Raw genomic sequence first — 8,735 nt, forward strand, 5'->3', positions numbered from 1 at the left:
GGAAACATAGTATTTAAATCCTTCTTTAGAAAGGACTGGGGTAGGGCCCCATACATCAGAATAAACTAATTGAAGAGTCCTAGTTGAGTGCTAATGGTAAGACCGAAAGGGGAGCTGGGAGCTTTTGGCTTGATAGCAAGCTAGGCAGACTTGAGGGGTGTCGTGATGTGTAACTGGAAGAGAATGAGTGGTGATGATGCGATGAACTAATTGAAGAGCTGGATGCCCAAGTCGTGCATGCCACTGAAAAGAAGAAGTGCGCTCACCAACAAGAGCTTGAGGAGAAGATGGAGTGACAACCGAAGGAAAGGAATAAAGACTATCATGTGTTGGCCCACGCAGGAGAGTGATCCATGTCTTGGAGTCCTTCACAGTGAAAAAAGAACTATGAAAATCAAAAAAGACTGAATTATCACAACAAAATTGTTTAACTGAGATGAGATTTTTTGTAATTTTAGGAACATGTAACAAATTTTTGAGAATAAAGGAATGGGAAGAAGTGGCAAGAGAAGAATCGCCAATACTGAAAATAGGAAGTGCCGAGCCATCACCAACACGTATTTGATCATTACCACCATATGGTGCCGAGTGCAGGTTGAGGTTGGCTAAGTTTGAGGTGATATAGTTTGTAGCTACTATATCAGGATACCAATCCATTGATGGAGAAGATGTAGAAGTTGTGTAATGAGCAGTGAGTGATTTTGGAGGGTCACTTTGATACGAGTGATCAAACCGATAGTAGCATTTCAGTGCAATGTGGCCCACCTTACCACAGACTTGACACGTGGGTTTGGAGTGAGGGAGAGGTGAAGGCAAGTTGGTAGATGAAGTTGAGGACAAGGTTGGAGCAGACCGACCCCTGCCACAACCACGGTAAGTGCCGCGGTAAGGACTAAGGCCACAAGCAGAGGAGGTGGTGAAATTAGCCGAGAGATCAGTGGAAAGGGGAAGATGGGTGGAATGAGATAAACGATTTTCATGAGTTAACGGAAGTCCATAAAGGTCATCGGGAGATAAGGGATCAACCCGAGTAATGACATATGTCACAAAAGCATCGTACTCACTGCTGAGTCCAGCAAGAAGATACAAAATGAATTTTTCGGAGGATAGAGGAGTACCAGCAGCACTCATGGTATCGGAAAGATGTTTAGCTTTCCAAAAATAGTCCGAGACTGAGCTGGAACCTTTGGAAACAGTGGCTGGTTGATACCTGAGTTGGATGACACAGGCATGGGAGTGAGATGTAAAGAGTTTGTCCAGAGCTTTCCAGACATCACGGGCAGTAGAGTAACCTACGACCTGAGCGATGAGATTATCAGAGAGAGAGGAAATGAGAGCACTTAAAATGAGTTGGTCAGTTTGAGTCCAAGCGATAAATTCAGGGTTGGGTGTGATTTGATTAGAAAGATATGGAGGTGGAGGAAGAACAGACCCATCCACGAAATGGAAGAGCTGCTAACCATGAAGATATGGAACCATCTGGGTGCGCCAGAGTAGAAAGTTATCATGGGTAAGTTTGACAGTGACGAGGTGAGAAAGGTGAGGGAGAGTAGGGGTGGGTGATGGTAGAGGTGGTGGTGGTGGTGGAGGAGCATTAGAACTTTTTAATGGAGATGACTCTTCCGCCATTATTTGACGTTAGTCTTCAAAAAGCTCTGATGCCATGTTAAAATGAAGGTATTCGTATTTCATTTACCTTAAGAATGTTCACTACACAGTGTGCTATTTTAAGGAAAAATATTGCTCAGACATAGTCTCGAGCAGATAATGTGAGCTAGCATTTCCAGCCTAGATCAGAGTCGGCTACAACAGAATGCAATACCTCAGTACAAGAAACAATTACCAAAACAGAATTACATGATTATGCTAGAAGGTTCTACCGAGCTGGAGTCATTGTTGGGACTATGTCTAATTGTGCTCTTTTGTGGAGCTGAGCTGGAGCTGTTATTGGCCTTTATGCTTTTACATTGCCATGCAACAGAAGTACTACTTCATATTGCGAGGCTCCTAATGGAACGTGACTCACTGCAAGTTTGAATAACATCATCTTTGACTTGCCAACCACTGACATATTAAAAGCCTACTATAATCATATTGGTAGCGTTTATGGGGACCAGTTTCCGAGTGTGCCACCTTTGCTATATAATTTTACTGTGGATGATCTGCCAACGTTTCTACAGACGCCGAAAACAGGGACAGAAGTGAGGGTCCTCGAGTATAACTCAACGGTGGAGCTTGTTTTCCAGGGAACAAACCTGGGTGCAGGGATAGAACACCCCATGCACATACATGGATATAGTTTTTACATCGTTGGTTGGGGATTTGGGAATTTTGACAAAGACAAGGACCCTTTGGGATATAATCTTGTTGACCCCCCGCTTCAGAATACCATCGTTGTCCCTAAGAATGGCTGGGCAACCATAAGATTTAAAGCAAACAACCCAGGTAATTAAACTGCACATTATAATTATGATGATCAGTACTGTAAATATTGTTGAGGGTCCACCCGTGTGTGTCGTCCACTCAATATGTTGCCCATACTTTGCCCATGTGCTCATGTGCCCATGTGGTGATGTTCCTTGCATGTGCTTTCATTGAGAGTTAAGCAGTGCATTTCAGCGCATATGTGGAGGGAGATGAGTTCAGCCTCTCCTATAAATAGGAGAGGTCATCTGAACGGAAATTCATCCCATTGAGAGAGTGAAGTGAGAAGTGTGTGTAGTGCCATTTGAGATAGAGTTATTTTGAATATAGTGTTTCCGCTCAGTGGACGTAGGCAAATTGCCGAACCACTTAAATATTGTCTCTATCTATTTTGTGTTTATTTTCAGAGCAGCTCAAGGCACAACAATTGGCATCAGAGCTTCGGTTCGTGCTACCCAGAAAATTTCAGTTCATCGAAATCAACTTTTGATCACACCACAACGTTCCTCTTGTCAAGACGGATCCGTTGCCGCAAACGGCATCGAAAACGAACACCAGAGGAGCCCGCACGCGCCTCTAGAAGTTGGAGAGTGTGATTCACGCGCCTCAGTCGCAACTAGAGGAAACATCGAAAGATGAAGCCACGTGAAATACACGTCCCCACGTGCCCCCACGAGCCCCACAGAGATTCAGCGCGTGTTAGTCAAGCGCCTCACGCCCCCCTACGCGCACAGACGAGCTGTTGCGCGTGTAATACACGTGCCCAAGCGCCGACTAGACACCCTACTCAGCACGTGCATATCACGCGCCAGACGATCAAGACCGTCCGTTTTCCAGATCCATTTTGGGCTTGATCTAAGCCATTTGGAGTCTGATTTCAACGATCAAATAGTACTTTCCAACTATTTGGATCATTCCGGACTCATCTGTACAGTTAGAATTTTGAAATTTTGTGTCTAAATTTTCTAAATTCAAATGGAAAGATCTGGAAGAGATAGGAGTTCTGAAAATGCCAGTAGCTCTGGACGTCGGTCCACAGTGTCAAATGCCAAGTTTGAAGTTGAGAAATTCGATGGAACAAGCAACTTCGGCATGTGGCAGTGTGAAGTCATGGACGTTTTGATCCAACAGGAGTTGGATATTGCGTTGGAAGGAAAGCCAGATGATATGACTGATCAGGATTAGAAGAAGCTTAATACTCAAGCTTGTAGTACAATCCGATTATGCCTTACCAAAGAACAAAAGTATTTTGTCATGAGAGAGACAAATACTAAGATACTTTGATAGAAATTGGAGGATAAGTTCATGAAGAAGAGCGTTGAAAGTCGTTTGAACTTGAAGATAAAGCTTTACTTTTGTTAAATTCCTTGCCTAATACATATGAGCATTTAATTACTACTTACTCTACTGTATGGGAAGGAAAGTATTAGTTTTGACGATGTATCTAGTTCTTTAATTAGCAATGAGTACCATAAAAAAGATAAGCAGGTACAACTAGACACATCAAGTGAAGCGCTAACAGCAAGAGGGAGACCACAGTCAAGGTATCTCGGAAAGAAGAAAGGTTTTCAATCGAAAACTCAAGCCACATCACGTGGTCCATCAGTCGAAAGAAAGCTCGCCAGAGATGAGTGTTCCTTTTGTCACAACAAAGGACACTGGAAGAAGGATTGTCCCAAACTGAAGGGACAACAGCAGAATCAACCCACCACAGCCAATGTCGTGGACAGAGATGATGATTCAGATTTTTCCTTGACAATTTCATCATCCATTTGTCATTCCGATGAATGGATTATGGATTCCGGATGTACCTATCACATGTGTCCCAATCGGGACTGGTTTACTGACTTCACAAAGATTGAAGGTAGAGCAGTACTTATGGACAATGACAGTGCCTGTAAGACTCAGGGAATGGGTAGCATTCGGTTAAAGCTGCAGGATGGCAGCGTCAAGACTCTGACAAAAGTTCAGTACGTTCTGGACTTGTGAAAGAATCTCATCTCACTGGGATCTCTAGATTCAAAAGGATTCAGAATCACCATTGAAGACGGAACTCTCAAAGTACTATTGGGAGTTCAGGTGGCTATGAAGGGCTTAAGGCGAGGAAACTTGTACTTCTTGCAAGGAAGTACTGTTGATGGAATAGCTTCCACAGGCTGTGAGAAGCTAGATGAGACTGATGCCGACACCTCCAGTCTGTGGCATAAGCGTATGGGACACGCAAGAGAAAAATTTTTGTAAACACTGCTAAAGCAAGGCTTACTCAAAGGTGCCAAGACTGGTAAACTGTCTTTCTGTGAGCACTGTGTATTGGGAAAGCAGAGGCGGATCAAGTTTGGAACTGCAGTACACAATACACAGGGAATACTTGACTATGTACACTCTGATGTTTGGGGACCTACCCAAAATGCATCTTTGGGAGGTAAACATTGGTTTGTAACTTTTGTAGATGATTATTCTCGTCGTGTGTGGGTATATACGATGAAGAATAAAGATGAAGTGCTGCAAATCTTCATTGATTGGAAGAAAATGGTTGAGACTCAAACAGGCAGAAAGATCAAGCGGCTCAGATCTGATAATGAAGGTGAATACACTTCAGATCCCTTCATGGAAGTATGCCGGAGAGAGTGAATTGTCAGACACTTCACAGTACGAGATACACCGCAGCAGAATGGTGTGGCAGAACGAATGAATCGTACTTTACTAGAGAAAGTGCGATATATGTTGCTGGATGCTGGATACAGTAAACAATTTTGGGCTGACGCTGTGACATATGCCTGCCACCTCATCAACCGACTACCCGCATCTGCCAATAACGGAAAGACACCCACTGAAATGTGGAGAGGTACACATGCTACTGATTATGACTCTTTACACGTTTTCGGATGTCCTACTTACTATCATGCTAAAGAAAGTAAGCTTGATCCTAGAGCCAAGAAAGCAAAATTCTTGGGCTTTAGTACTAGTGTAAAAGGGTATAGACTTTGGTACATAGAGTCTAAAAAGGTGATCATCAGTAGAGATGTTACCTTCAATGAATCTGAGATGCTTAAGTCACATAAGCATAAAGATTCCAGTGATGGCAGCCATGATAGCGAAACACCTGGTGATTCGCAAAAGGTGGAGTTTTTCACTCGAAAGGATTCAGGAGAAACAAATAGAGAGCACGGACAAGATGAGGTTGATAGTCCAGTCACAGTACCTCCAATACAACCTGAATCAATAGCAACCAACAAACCAAGAAGAGAGAAGCGTGTACCGACACGTTATGCAGACTATGTGACATATGCATTACCAGCTGAAGGGGGTGAGATCCCGACCACTTACAGAGAAGCCATACAGTCTAGTGAACAGGTTGAATGGACAAAGGCAATAAATGAAGAGATGCAGTCTCTTCACCAGAACCAGACTGGGGAGCTTGTGCCACTTCCAAAAGGAAAGAAGACAATTGGCTGTAAGTGGATCTTCAATCAGAAAGATAATCAAGCTGCTAAAAATGGATTGCGATACAAAGCTAGGTTGGTAGCCAAGGGCTACGCTCAGACAGAAGGAATTGACTACAATGAAGTATTCTCTCCTGTTGTGAAGCATTCATCCATTCGGATATTGCTAGCTTTGGTTGCACAATATGACCTTGAGTTAGCATAGCTTGATGTAAAAACAGCTTTCTTACATGGTGATCTAGAAGAGGAGATTTATCTGTCTCAATCAGAAGGATTCAAAGAAGCTGGCAAAGAAAATTGGGTATGCAGTCTAAAGAAGTCTCTCTATGGCTTGAAGCAGTCACCTCGGCAATGATATAAGCGATTTGACCGCTTTATGATGGATCTGAAATACACTCGTTGCCAATACGATCATTGTGTATATTTCAGTAAACTTGCAGATAGATCTTTCATTTATTTGCTTTTATATGTAGATGATATGTTAATTGCATGTAAAAGCAAGGGGAGATAAGTCGCCTAAAAACTCAGTTAAGTCATGAGTTTGACATGAAAGATCTGGGAGAAGCTCGAAGAATACTGGGGATGGAGATCAATAGAGATAGGGTGAAAGGTACAGTTCACCTTACTCAGAAGCAATATCTGAAGAAAATACTACAACGCTTCAACATCGACTCGAAGACGAAGCCGGTGAGTACTCCTATGGCCCCATATTTCAAGTTCAGTGCATTGCAGTCTCCTAAAACTGATGAAGAGCGGGACTACATGAGAAATGTCTCATATGCAAGTGTTGTTGGAAGCTTAATGTATGCCATGGTGTGTACACGACCTGATATCTCCTAGGCCGTTAGCTTAATTAGCCGTTATATGCATAATCCTGGAAAGACTCATTGGCATGCGGCTAAGTGGATTCTATGGTATATTGTGGGGACCGTAGATGTTGGTTTGAAGTTCGAAAAGAGTGAAGATAGTCTAGTAACTGGGTATGTTGACTCAGACTATGCAGGTGATCTTGACAAACGCCGATCGACAACTGGATATGTGTTCACTATGGCTGGAGGACCAGTTAGTTGGCGATCAACTTTGCAGTCGACAATTGCACTATCATCAACTGAGGCTGAGTACATGGCTGTAACGGAAGCCATGAAAGAAGCCATTTGGTTATAGGGATTGGTAACAGACTTGGATTTTAAACAGCAAAAGGTTACCATTTACTGTGACAGTCACAGTGCAATTCATCTGGCCAAGAATCAAGTATATCACTCTCGAACAAAATATATAGATGTCCGTTTCCACTTCGTACGTGAGATATTGGAAGAAGGGGACATTCTACTTCAGAAGATTGGCACTGAAGATAATCCAGCAGATATGTTGACAAAAGTCGTCACAAGGATCAAGTTCAACCACTGTTTGGACTTGATTAATATCTCATACTGCTGAGCACCTACAGGTGCATTGGCGCCTTAGGGTGCATTTGGTAGCGGAGATCTCTCATGGCAAACGAACATTTCGATAAAGGGATGAAATCATTGGAAGGATACAACATGTAGTATCCTAATGTGGCACACTTGGGTGGAGGGGGTGATTGTTAAGGGTCCACCCGTGTGTGCTGTCCACTCAATATGTTGCCCATACTTTGCCCATGTGCTCATGTGCCCATGTGGTAATGTTCCTTGCATGTGCTTTCATTGAGAGTTAAGCCACTGCATTCCAGCGCATATGTGGAGGGAGATGAGTTCAGCCTCTTCTATAAATAGGAGAGGTCATCTGAAAGAAAACTCATCCCATTGAGAGAGTGAAGTGAGAAGTGTGTGTAGTGCTATTTGAGATAGAGTTGTTTTGAATATAGTGTTTCCACTCAATGGACGTAAGCAAATTGCCGAACTACTTAAATATTGTCTCTATCTATTTTGTATTTATTTTCAGGGCAACTCAAGGCACAACAAATATTATACTATATATCATCATAATCATTATGGTGATCAACAGCTATCTCTATCTCACATTAATGGAACGTTTATTTTTCTGTAGGTGTATGGTTCTTGCACTGCCATTTAGAACGTCACCTATCTTGGTGCATGGATACGGCATTCATTGTCAAAAATGGACACTACCCAGAGGCTCAATTGATATCCCCACCACCAGACATGCCACCATGTTGACGAATTTGCTGTGATATCTATCAATTACTTTGTTTATTATATAATGTGTCATTCTTGGGTTGCACTTTTGTTCGCTTCTTCAGAAGGGATGAAGACGTACGGAGGAGATTTACTTTCGAAGCATGAATATATGTACAACTAAAATGAGTGCAGCATGTAATTGTGATATAGGAATGGGTACCATACGATTTCTGAATTCTAGTCTAGCTTGGTCGATCGATGTCGACGTACAAGTTATAAACTATCATTTGTTTCAAAAATTAAGTCAATAAGAAAGTGCACTTTAATTCTTGTTAATTTCATTCATTTCAATCGTGTGCGTACGTACGTAGGTGATCTCTAGTATTGCTTATGTCTTCCCATGTTTGGGATTCACATTATATGAATTTGTTTCTTTTATAAAAAGATATTTGGTCCGAAAATAGAATATATATATATATATATATATATATATATGAAGAATCTTTCCTTTTTATTAGTTACGTTAATTTCAAAGTATTTAAAAAAAAATATCTGAAATGGATCGATTCAACATTTAATTAGTATTATATTTAGATATAAATTATAAGTGATTTTGATCTCAAACAAATGCCCCAAAGTATTAGTACGTAAACACGCCGTCATGTTCATATATATATATATATTCATGCAGTAATTTCATCAGTTTAAGTTCTTTACAAAAATAATAATTTAGCATAATATGTATTAC

General features: G+C 41.7%; 1 pseudogene; it reads left to right on the plus strand.

The window, feature by feature from the left end:
• The first annotated feature begins 1,409 nt into the window (after window positions 1-1,409).
• On the plus strand, window positions 1,410-8,323 carry LOC122296041 (annotated as a pseudogene).
• Window positions 8,324-8,735: the final 412 nt, after the last annotated feature.

The sequence above is a fragment of the Carya illinoinensis genome, chromosome 15 (genome assembly GCF_018687715.1).
Source record: "Carya illinoinensis cultivar Pawnee chromosome 15, C.illinoinensisPawnee_v1, whole genome shotgun sequence".
Classification (NCBI taxonomy): Eukaryota; Viridiplantae; Streptophyta; class Magnoliopsida; order Fagales; family Juglandaceae; genus Carya; species Carya illinoinensis.